A 12,489-nucleotide genomic window follows, 5' to 3' on the forward strand; every position below is an offset into this window, starting at 1 on the left:
TTTCATGAAAAAGCGCCTGAGAGTCAAGTGTTGTTTCCACTGCGGATTGACAGAAACCACACAACAGAAGCAGCCGCGTACTGGCCAGTGTGTGCAAACATGTACGTCTGCGGATCACGTTCCTGTGTGAGATTTCAAAATAACATGTTTTACAAGCGAAGATTCCCTAAACACTCGCGGGACGTCAAGAAAACAACACAACAGTTTGGATTGTAACGCACCGTCCTAGTTTCAGCTCATCCTCACTGCAACAAGTCTAGTGATGGGATTCTCCACGAAAACAAAAACCAGACAGACAAGTTTCGCTAATTTTGTTATAACAAGTTCGAGAGGAAGCCAAGGAAAAGGCAAGTCTGCCCCTGTGCGCTCCGATCCAGAGTCTGTACCCGGCCAGCTCAGCAACTGACTGCAAGGCCCAGGCAGCGACGGCTACATAGCACAGTATTCAGCGGGTTCATTGTGTGGACACCCCCCCCCCTGACCACCACCACCACCACCACCCACCCCCCTGTACAGCAGACCCTCTCCTGATGCCACAGGGTGGGGTGCGGGGCGGCAGTAAACATGTTCCCAGGGCTGGAGTCAGCACTCCCAGGGCTGCCAGGAGCCCCATGGCTCAGCAGAGCTGCAGAAGAGGCTGGTCAGCGTTCGGGCTTACGACCCACCCAAAACCTTTTCACATAAAAGCGCTTAGGCTCGGGGGTCCGGCCTCGCGGACAGGGCCAAACACTATTGTCAAGAGTGCACGCACTGACGACTCTGTGGGGATTTACTGTACTCACATCAGGGGTGTGTGTGTGTGTGTGTGTGTGTGTGTGTGTGTGTGTGTGTGTGTGTGTGTGTGTGTGTGTGTGTGTGTGTGTGTGTGTGTGTGTGTGTGTGTGTGTGTGTGTGTGTGTGTGTGTGTGTGTGTGTGTGTGTGTGTGTGTGTGTGTGTGTGTGTGTGTGTGTTCCTTCACAGATTCCCAGGGGGATGAGATTTCTATTTCTTTGGTACAATTCTGTTAACAAGTGAGAATTATTGCAGTTGATTTATTCACAAGTCAGAACTTATAAAGTCACAATGAAACTTTAGTAACTTGCATATTGAAGAGTTTAAAAAGGGTTTTTAAAAATACTTTTAAAAAGCCTTATTCAGTGTGGCTGGTGCATGGCAAAGATACAAAAAAAATGCACCTATGTGTTGCGGCCCAATGACGACCTTTTATTGAAATGTTTCCACAGCACGAGTGCATTCATTCATTTCCTTTTTACGATCAAAAATGTATCACCCGTGCACCACAGAGCACCTTCACACGTTCTTTTCCAAATAGACAGGCTCCTTTCTTTTGCAAGATTAAAAAAAAAAATACCATTATAAAAGGGTAAAGTGGAAAGACTGAAGAAATGAGCATCACTGTGTGCACCAGAAACATGTTCTCTCTGCTGCTTGTTGCGATAAGCATCTTGCGACACCTCAGCTGTATCTGACGGGAGTCCCGAGCCGCGGGTCGGAAACTGCTGTTCTCTGGTGTCTTCTGAAGCTCGTTCAGAACACGCTGTGACATGAAAGAGAAGAACAACCACAGTGCAGGTGTCTCGGGGGTGTCTGAGGAGCCACATCTTCAGGCGTCTCACTTATGTGATGCTAGTAACAGTGAGCTAGAACAGCGTTATTCTTAAATGACTAAATATGGAAAATCGTCCAAAGAAAATGAACCACACCAAACAAGCTTGTTATGAACGTGCGTTAATGAACAAGCATGAAGGTGAAGTGTTATTCCCTTTTTTTTAATTCACAAGACAACACAGCGACTCATTCACTGTCAGAGGGGCTCAACCAGTGACCTTTTAGCTGTTGAGCCCCTCCAGGTCGCCACCATGGCGACCTGGAGGTGTGAGTGTGCACTGTACATGTGTGTGTGTGTGTGTGTGTGTGCGCGCACGTTTGGAGCCCAGGGCTTAGGGCAACACAGGGAAGATAAGTTCTGACAAAGGGAAACAACAGGAGTCATCTCCGATTTGTTTTAACAGTGTGCACATCATCAGATATCTGCTGGAGGAAAGGCCTGAACAATGGACACTTTCCCACTAGATTTACAGTATTGCTCATCTTGAGAGAAATAGCCAGATAAGTTAAGATACATTTATTTATCCCACACACATGTACAGGCACACTCATGCAAGGGGAAATTTAACCTTTGCTTTTAACCCATCTGGTGCCAGACACACAGAGCAGTGAGCAGCCATGTACGGCGCCCAGGGAGCAGATGTTAGGGGAGTAAGGTGCCTTGCTCAGGGGCACTAGACAGGGTAGGGAGAATCCTCTTGGATTTTTGGACAGATCAATCCAGGTTCATCTTTTTGTTGTTTCTCCTTGGAGTCGAACCAGAGACGAACCAGAGACCTTTTCTGCCCATAGTCCAAGTTTCTGCCACTAGTCCACCGCCTCTCATAGTATAGCACATAAGTGCTATACTATGTATCATTTCATGTTCTTAAAAAGAAGCAGTTTTCTTCTATTAAGCTATGCAAGGGACAAGTATCCCCTATTTACAATAAGGCTAAATCAAAACCAACAGGCTCACTTAAAGCAGAGGGTTTTTAAAAAATGATAGTTGGAAGAGTAGTAGTAGTAGATGTAGTAGTAGTAGTAGGAGTAGAGGTGGTAGTAGTAGTAGTAGTAGTGATGGTAAAGTAAAAAAAAACCTGATGCAATACTTTGGTTAAAATTTGGTTTTAAATGAGGAAATGTCTCATTGTTTATCTACAAATAAGAATTTAAACCCACACATTTCAGTTTGGTTAAAAACTCGTAGAGGTTTTGGCACAACAGCTTTACATGCTCTGGTACTAGAGATGCTCCGATACCTATACAAGCATCATAAAGACCTCCAAAAGTGAGAATGTCGAATAAGCCAATCTATGTTCCAATCCGATACCTCGTCAAAAAATGTTGCTACACTTTTAAAGCTATACAAAAGAAGTAATTGTTGTGTATTCGTGGATTTATCTATTTTTTCTTTCTGCGTTAAAGAAAGTAAAACAAGCTCTATGGCAACCCATACAGGATTAGTAGCATCCAAGCTCTACATTATACAACTTGATTTTATTTCAAATGCACCGGTATAAATGGTATTTGACCAGTATCTGACCATTTCTTCCTTCAGTTCATTGACTTCATGACTCTTCTCTCTTTTTCACATTTGCCATTATGCCAAATAGTTTTGTGTGGTCACAGAGGCTTCTGTCTGCATAGGTTCATTTTCATGCATGAACTAGTGGGCACAGAAACATTTTTGCATATGGCAGCATGAGCATGTAGATGTGTCACGAAAGAGGAAGCAGGAGATAACACAGAAGCAATGTATTTGTCCGATTTTGGTGAAAAAGTTAAACGATAGATGCTAGAAGAGTCGATAATTTTTTACAGCCACTGTTCAGACCTTGATGAGAGTTGAGAGTTTCATACCATCACTTTGAAATGAAGAGCAAAACCTGCCACAGAGAGAAAACAGCGACTTTGCCCTGAGGAATTTAATGGTTAGTCAAGTACACCAGTAAACAGACACTGTGTGTGTGCAACAGTTGTCATGTTGTTGTAGAGTTACAAGGACATAAATTACCCTGCTGCAGAATGTGGTGGAGAGACGATACTAAAAAACAAACTATTATCAGTTTCATCAGGATCTGTCTGCTGTCAAAAATCTTTATGTTTAATAAGAAAACAAGTATGAGAGCTACTTTCTCAAATGCTCACAAAGGCAGTTGCTTTTGTTTTATGAGTGTGGAGCAGAATTAACAGCCGCTCTAAACTAATAAAAAGGATGATAAAAGTTAATAAGATTAAAGAAAGCAGAGGGGCAGACACGGCTCTGCACATATGGGTCCCAGCGCTGCGGCTGCCGGGGTTTTTTTTTGCAAGACACCACGGAACTGCAGAGAGTGTGGGGATGTTCAACAAGTGGCACCAGTCCACCAGACCAGTTCAAACCTGACCTATCAGAGCACAGAGGAGAGGAAGCAGAAAACTCTCCAGCCCTGACATAAGCCTAGCAACAGGCTTCCTCCAATCACGGGGCAGAACAACAGTTTGAGGAACCAATCTTCTCCGCTCGCTCTCTCTGCCTCTCTTGTTTCTCTCTCAACAAAAAAAAAAAAAAAGGGATAACAAGAAAAAAAAAAAGTTCTTCAGGAGGTTTGAAGTTCACTGAGCGACCCGGTTAGGTCTGTTTTATAGAAAGTTGGTGTGTTTGCCCGGTTGCTTATTTCTTTGTCTGTTTGATTATCTGTGACACCAAAAAAAAAGTGTCAAAACAAATGTGTGTTTAGTTCACATGTTTCAGCTCAGCCCCGAAGGCTCACAGCAGCCCGTGCACGTCTGAGAAAAACAACTGCACAACTTTCTCTGTGTAAACTTGTCACGTTGAAGGATGTCACAGCGGATTTCCAAAGTTTAAAGTGGTTCAGTTAAACACGGCAGAGCTGCAGAAAGGAGTTCAGTTTCAAACCTGTGCACAGTGGAAGAGTGAAAAGTGCAGACTCAGAGGGTATCCCCCACCCGGCTCTTCAAACACAGCTCTGGGTTAGAGTCTGTTCATCTCTCACAGGGCTTTTAACTGAGCCGGGCGGAGGGTTAACCCTTACCTGCCCTGCATGCCAGCAACAAGCTGCAGGCGTTTCTCACATCTCACAGAGCAGCTACCATCTTCTAAACCTGCTGCTAAGTTGTCTGAACCTGTGGATAATGAACATGAGGCCTGTTGTAGTGTCATTTTTAACGTAATCTTCCTACAATGTAAAGACTAAAGTCGGATCAGTGTGGGAATCCACCAGACGAGAGTTGCCTCCGAGTGACTTTTGGCCCCATTTCTTCTCCTTTTCTCCCAGTCGCCTCCTCTGTGATCTCTGTGTATTCTGGCAGGCCATCAGAGTGGAGGGGTCTCGCCAAGCGCCGGCTTTCCTGAGAGGAGAGGCGTGCCCCCCAGACCATCGGGTCCTGGACCAGCGCACACCAACACTGGGAGGAAGCAGCGTTCCCCTGGATTCCATGAAACGCAGAGGAACTGTGTAGACCGCCGGGAGCACACGGAAAGGAGAAGAAACAAAACTAGCAATCGAATGGGAAAAGAGGGATCTGGAACAAAAGATAAACTCTCTTTTATGACTTTATACTGCCAGGAGTGAACACGCATATATGCACAATTTCCTAAATGATCTATACGTGGACGACAATCCAGGGGGGAAAGGCGTTAGCCTGCAACCCCTGTGAGCACGTGAGGAAAAGTGAGTTCCCGGGGATGTTATTCTAACAGGGAGAGGGCAGCTGTCACAATACAACAGGCTCCGAGAGAAAAGATCCCATAGAAAAACAGAAAATACCAAACCCTCCCCTGCTATCTTTAGCCCGATGTGACACAGCCACCACAGATCGATGAAAAACTCTCAATTTGCTTTGCCTCTCGTCTTTTCCTTCTCCATAACCTCTCTATTTCTATAATAGCAAACTCAGCTGTGCTTTGACTCCCACCTCATTGTAAGGTTTACCGATGGGAAACACAGGAGATATCGCTGGGGTGGGGGGGCAGCGAGTCCAGAGGTGCTGCCAAAAGTTCAAATGACAAAACTCTGGGTCTTGCGAAATGCTGCAGCTTTCAGATACCGGTGAAATCGGTGGAATCTCGACTAATCCTGTTACCCAGAAACATGGGCCTGACGAAGCCAACCTTATATCAGCAACAAGATGCTGAAGGCCCCGGAGAAAACAGCTGTTTCTCTCTCTCACCAGACCTCTGCTTCTGCTGACTGAGCTAAAAAGTGCCTCATCTCACTGGGAACATGGCCAGAGAGTTGTTTTTTTATTCACCACCAACAGGTTTATTAAACGCTGAAAATGCTTCGTGTGTGTCTGCGAGGAAACAGAAAGACGACGATTCCCTCCCAGAAAGTTAATCACAGCGGCTCACAGCCGACGACGCTCCCAGTAATCAAAGTACCTTTAAATCAAAGGTAATAAACACTTAATGAACCTTCGGGCCGAACAAACAGTCATTTCCTTGGAGCTGCTCTCAGGGAACAAGAGTCAATAAACTTTTTATGTAACAGAACAAGAAGCATCGACAGTCCTGAGAGCCGTGATGCAGGGTGAGGCCCAGCGGCTCAGACAGGAGACAACAACAGATGCTGATAAAGTCTGATGTAACACATCACAGCGGCTGTGGCAAAGATTAGAAACTATTGCATTATTCTGTACTTTTTCTTTGACCGCGACACCGGTTTCACTTCTGCCCTTCTCCGTTTCAACTATCTATTCTTTGAATCGGTAACCTCCACCGGGATGTGTTTGGATGCAAAGTTGAAGAGGGGATGTGATACCGCCGATCTTTAAGGGGGGAGGAAGTGATAGGGCCCAATCATTGCCCACAGAAGCATTTTGGCCGGGTCCTATTACTTCATTAATAGGCAATGAGCCCCCCTGCACTGAATGGCAGAACAAAATGGCAGGCAGAGCCTCATTGGAGCCTGGGCAACGTCACAGCGACTGGCCCATTAATGTTTAATGGTTTATGAAATGTCGGTTTGATTAGGGAGAAACATGATCGCCCTGGTCTTTGTCTTCTTCGCACATCGTCACTTAAAGTCTCCACTGCCAATGCTGAAGTTCAAAATAAAATTCATGATTGGTGAAAAAGGGGATTGAGTCCATTTTCTAAGTTAAGAATATAAAGTCACTTTGGTACATTGAGGGCGTTTTAACACCTGAAAGTCTGAACCGAAGGGTGGACTCTTTTTTAACATTGATGTACATTTGATCCAGTTAGTTTTGGTGGCACATCACAATTAAGGGAACAGACTAAATGGTATGACATACGTACGTCCTCATCACATAAGGGGGCTACCTATATTTGACATTGATTTGTTTGAAGACAAATGTGTGTCTGACGCCAGCATGTTGTCTTTTTGAATGGAGAAAATAAATGAAACGGTATCACAACTTCCTGCAATTGGTCCCAAAGTCCGAAGTATCCAAAAGAGTGTTTTCACCCAACAAACTGTTTATTTGGTTCAGAGTAAACGGAAAAGTCTGAAGGTCTGGGCGAAAGCCCTGTTCCCCTTAGTTACTGTAGCTTCACGTATTAATTGTAAGGTATTCTGAGTTCACAGTGATAAAGCTGCCTGATTTAACCCTCAAACTTCCACAACTTTATTCTTTGTATATTCAAACAGTATTCGCATGACTGGGGTTGTTGCCTTAAGCATTAACTTCACATAAATCTTTTTCCCTTCCTTTCAGATGCCCCATCCAGTTCTTCTTGCAACACAAGTTCAAGTTCAAACAGTGTTGCACAATGACATGCAGAAAATATACACAGGCACGCCAGCACGCTCAATGTGTGCAAACACAACATACACAAAACTCATAATACATGTGCTTATTGAGACTTTGCCCAGCAAGTTCCTCAAATAATGAAAACACAAGCACATGACCTGAGGTTCTGAGTTTGAACCTTCTAAAATGACAATGGAAAAGTGCAGAAACTGCTGACCTCAGCACATTAGCCGTCATGACTAAAATATGTTCATATGTAATATCTGAACAATGATAAATAATCAAAAGCAAAACTGATGTGGAGTTATTCTTCAAACTACCACCGGCTTCTACATAGACATTTTGGAATCATGCTTGTGTAAACTAAAGCTGCAAGATGAGACACGCAGTTATTTCTAATAAAAAAAAAACACTATATTGTCAAAAGAAAATAGATGTGTGCTTTGGTGTTATTTATTTGATCAATTAATAAAGGTTAAACTTCATATCACCCCATTTTAAAATGTACCTGGTTAATATGTATGGTTGAGTGCTGTGTGTGTGTGACTTTTACAAACTCTCCATGGACCTCATAACCCTGAGCTGAGTGTGCCTGCTGTGTGAGTGTGTGTGTGTGTGTGTGTGTGTGTGTGTGTGTGTGTGTGTGTGTGTGTGTGTGTGTGTGTGTGTGTGTGTGTGTGTGTGAGTGAGTGCGTGCGCGTTTTGTGTGTGGTCATCTGTCTACTGCCACAGGTAGTGTTAGACATATTTGCTCTGTGGTTAATCAATTACAAGCCTGTGGGACCGAGAAGAAAAGAACAAACCAACGGCTGAATATCATTTATATCATTCCCCCTTGGACTCCAGGCTGATGTGATCCACAGATAAGTCGGCTTCTGTCTGGTGTAGTGAGCAGCGATCATTATATTAAACTTTCACCCTTTTCGCCACTCATGCGGCAAGGAGATGCTGTGAAACCAGGGAGCAATACTTTTCTGATTATTTTGATAACAACCGTCCATATTTATTTGTTCAAGTGTTCAAGATCTAGTTCTTTTTTAACCTGTTGCATGCTGGGGGCTGCAATCAGTGGACTTGGCAGACACCAGGTATTCAAACAGCCAGGAGGTATGACAGGGTTTTAACTGGAGAGAAAAATCGATGGGTCTATTAAGCTGATAGTGGGTGGTTCATTAACACAGCTAAACCGACACTGGCACTAGGAAAATTACGAGTATCCACGTTATTTTGAACTGGGGGAAAAAAAGTATGTAGAGAGAAATAAAGTGATAACAAGTCAACTGGTTTGTGATTAAATGTGTTTTTTGTCTAAAATAACATAAAAAAATGTCTAAGTTGAGATTCAAGCTTTAACTTCATACTTTTTATATTAAAGAAGGGGCATGTTATCTAAAATAAAACACTCACCTTAATACTAACGCGCAAAACTCTTGTCGTCTAAGACTGTAGCCGAAAGTATGAAGTGACTCATCAGTGATTATGTCACACATAATGGATACTGGGGTTAAAGAGGGCATCAACATTGAATGAAACGAGAGGGAGGGGTGGAAAGAGTGATGAGAGAAGAGTAAAGCAGGTAAGAGGACAGAGAGAGGGGATTATTTGACCAGTGCGAAGAGAAAGCACCTCGTACCTTATCATGGATAAGTAAACACGGCACACCGTCTGGAGTGACATCATTGTCCCAGAGAATCAATAACCAGCCACTTCCTGCTCAGCGGGAAAAATCGATGACTCTGTACACTAGATAACCTATTTGTGCCCACTCACCTGAGGACACACACACACACACACACGGGCTGTAACGCAGAGCATGAACACACGGAGCACTAACAGAAACAAACACATTGTCACAGTTTTCATCGAGGGGAACAGCTTTGGTGCAGAGTCAGCCCATTATGGGATTAGTGGCAGCCGCAGCGCAGGCCTGCTGTTGAAGTCTAAAGGGGATAATGGCTCTGCTAAATCAGATTTCCAACAGGTTTCCTCACACAAACACACACGCACACACACGCACACGCCGAAAAACCCAAAGCAGGCATGGCTCAGACCCAGTCCGCAAATCTCTCGGATGCCCACGCTTTCCTCAGGAGGGTTTGTCATCCTCCGTTTCCTCTGGCTCAATCTACATGTCATTACGCAACAGCAGCTGAGTTCAGGATTAAAGGCTAATAAAGATGAATAATTGGAGTCTAACAGCATTTTTTTCAACCACACAAGGATTCTGGCATCGCTGGAGGAGCTCCTTGTAAATGTTGTCAGCCACAAACGAGTGTCTGGTATGTGGTCTGTTCTTGGAGAGCCATTGACAAAACTTTAACTGGATGTGCTCGCAAGATTCTTTCGGCTGAGCAGCAGAGGAAAAAAATAAAATGCATCGCCCTCGGCTCGTTTTTGGGGGGGGGGGAGAGTTCAGCGCCATGAGCGTGGCTCTCGGATTGCTGCTGCTGCTGCTGCTGCTGCAGAAGAAGAGCAGGCAGCTAACGGACAGGACTGGATAATGAGTAACTGAGCTCAATGCAATCCCACATTACCTGCATATGTATGTGTGTGTTTGTGTGTGTGTGTGTGTGTGTGTGTGTGTGAGAGAGAGAGAGAGAGAGAGAGAGAGAGAGAGAGAGAGAGAGAGAGGCAGTGCATGCAACAGGAAGGAGACGGAATAAGAGACTAAAATGGAAACAGAGGGTGAGAAAAATATCACACAACACTCACGCTCGTGTTTCAAATCACACAAAATAAATTCACCCCGAGAGAAATGTGTGAACAGAAAGAAACTCAAGCACAGTCTGGTAACCGCCTGAGGTGACCAGGATAAAGATGCTGAGTGGGTGTATTTTTTTCTCCGACTGGGTTTCATTACAGCCCTTTGTGTTTATTTTGTTGAGAGCAAATTGTGTGGTTAGCCGCAGCAGCACAGTGTTGGGGTTGTTGTTTTTGGAGGGAGGGGGTTCAACGAAATATGAACGTGATTGTGAAGAGCTCCTCTGGTCTTCGCAGTGTGTGCTCACCTGGGGCACCATCTGTCCGTCCGTCTGTTCACGTCCTGCCGAGACCCCAAATGCTGTTAGAACGTCTCGGCAAAGATTGGATTGTGGGTAAAGACGGCTACAATCAGTCACTCAGGACGACTTTGTGTCTGCTGACATCTGCTAATGAATTAAACCCTCTGTCGATTACTTTAACTGTAAATAAATGTCAGTGTGGTTGCAATCAATCCCAGGCTGTAGCTTGAATCACTGTTACAATGGCAATAAAAAAGGTTTCACTACTCAGAGCTGTGAGGGTTTTACCCGAGGAGGGCGAACCTGAAGTACGTCCAAAATACTGGTGAGACTTCACTTGAGTAGTTTCATGGTCTTAAACATAAAAATGTGTCATTTTAAATGAAATATCCTCCTAATTTGCTGTTTTGATTAGTGTAAGCTGAAAATATTAGTACCATTCAACTCTAAAGTACAAAGCTACAGCTGGGAGTTGGTTACCTTAGATTAGTTAAGGTTATTTATCGAGTCAGTCAACTGTTAACTTCTACCAGACAAGATTTGTGGGCTGGAAGCCTTCTGGTTTTCTGTTGCCTGCAGGTAAACAGTTCATGTAAAAAGCAAAAGAGGCAAAACAAATTGACTGAAATGCATCAGCTTTTTAATTTATCCAGATTAGAGAAAAGCCTAAATGTATCCCGGTTGTAAAACATCCTATAAAAAGTATTGTTGCTTTTGTTTTAGAAAATGTTTTGCATTTTGGAAAATTGAAACAGAATAAAAAACAACAGGTCCAGACTTACTGTACCTGTATGTGCAAATCATTATGCGACTATCCAGGCTACCTGAGGGTTTTTTCCATGTCGACCTGTCCTCACCTTCCACACACTAGTTTTCCCAACCTGTGCACGAGGATTGTTTGATCCACAACAATAGTGTCTGTGGACATCTGTGTCTGCGCGATCATGTCTGGAAAGGAAATCTATTCTCTTGATGCTCCAAAGCAAAGTGTTGGCCTGTTGCCTGTAAATATCTGACCCTCCACTAACCCGCCTGTAAGGCATAGTCTGCACATACGAACTAGCACACACATGCACAGACACGCACAGACGCACACAGACAGACACACACACAGACGCGCACACACACACACTGCAACCAGGAACCATCTTAGTGAGGCTATATGTGCTCTACAAGACTCCCACAGGAAAGCTTCAGACAATACTTGGCTCTCCTTGAGGCAGACGCACAAACATGCACACAGGCACACAAAGATTGATTTGCTGTATAAAGGCAATGAAGCGCACACACACACACACACACACACCCACACACACACACACACCCGCACACACACTTGAGAGAGTCTCAAGCAGACAATGGACAGTGGAACTGTGCCATAAGAGAAGGCTGTTGTCCAGTCACTGGGCAACTGGGGCAGCAGATGGTCATCTTCCCTTCCACTTACACCAGTCGGAGGGAGGGAGGGAGGGAGGGGAGCGGAGGAGGGGGATGCAGGGGATGCGGGTTGAGTCTCGGCAGATTGGCCTCGACCTCCGAGTGAACGCCTTTCACAAAGTACATGGGAATGACTCAGCCATAACCCATAAAGCCAATGAGCTGAACACAGTTCATCTGCGAGTCTGCACGGAGTTGCGGCGCAGAAACGGAAAGTTTACTAGACCAAGTTGGACTCAGCGTTTGCCCAAGAGAGGGTTATTATTACTGCTCCCAGGCGTGTTTGAAATGGGCTGAGAAAGTCAACCAGACAAACACGGGTAAACCACCAACACACCAGAGGCAGAAATAAAGCTTTGACGGACCAAAAAGCAAAGTGGGGGAAAGGTCAATTCTAACTCGGCAAGGAGAAGAGGGAAAGAGCATGAAAAAAAAAAGGGTTTCATTTCCTGTTGACCAGTTGTTGCCTCTCAGCGTGAGAGTTTTGATTGGAGGCCATGAATCTGTGTCTGTACGCAGAAGCATGTGTGCACGAGAGAGAGAGAGAGAGAGAGAGAGAGAGAGAGAGAGAGAGAGAGAGAGAGAGAGAGAGAGAGAGAGAGAGAGAGAGAGAGAGAGAGAGAGAGAGAGAGAGAGAGAGAGAGAGAGAGAGAGAGAGAGAGAGAGAGAGAGAGAGAGAGAGAGAGAGAGAGAGAGAGAGAGAGAGAGAGAGAGAGAGAAACAGCTTCTACCCATATGTCA

The sequence above is a fragment of the Limanda limanda genome, chromosome 18, assembly GCF_963576545.1.
Source record: "Limanda limanda chromosome 18, fLimLim1.1, whole genome shotgun sequence".
Lineage (NCBI taxonomy): Eukaryota > Metazoa > Chordata > Actinopteri > Pleuronectiformes > Pleuronectidae > Limanda > Limanda limanda.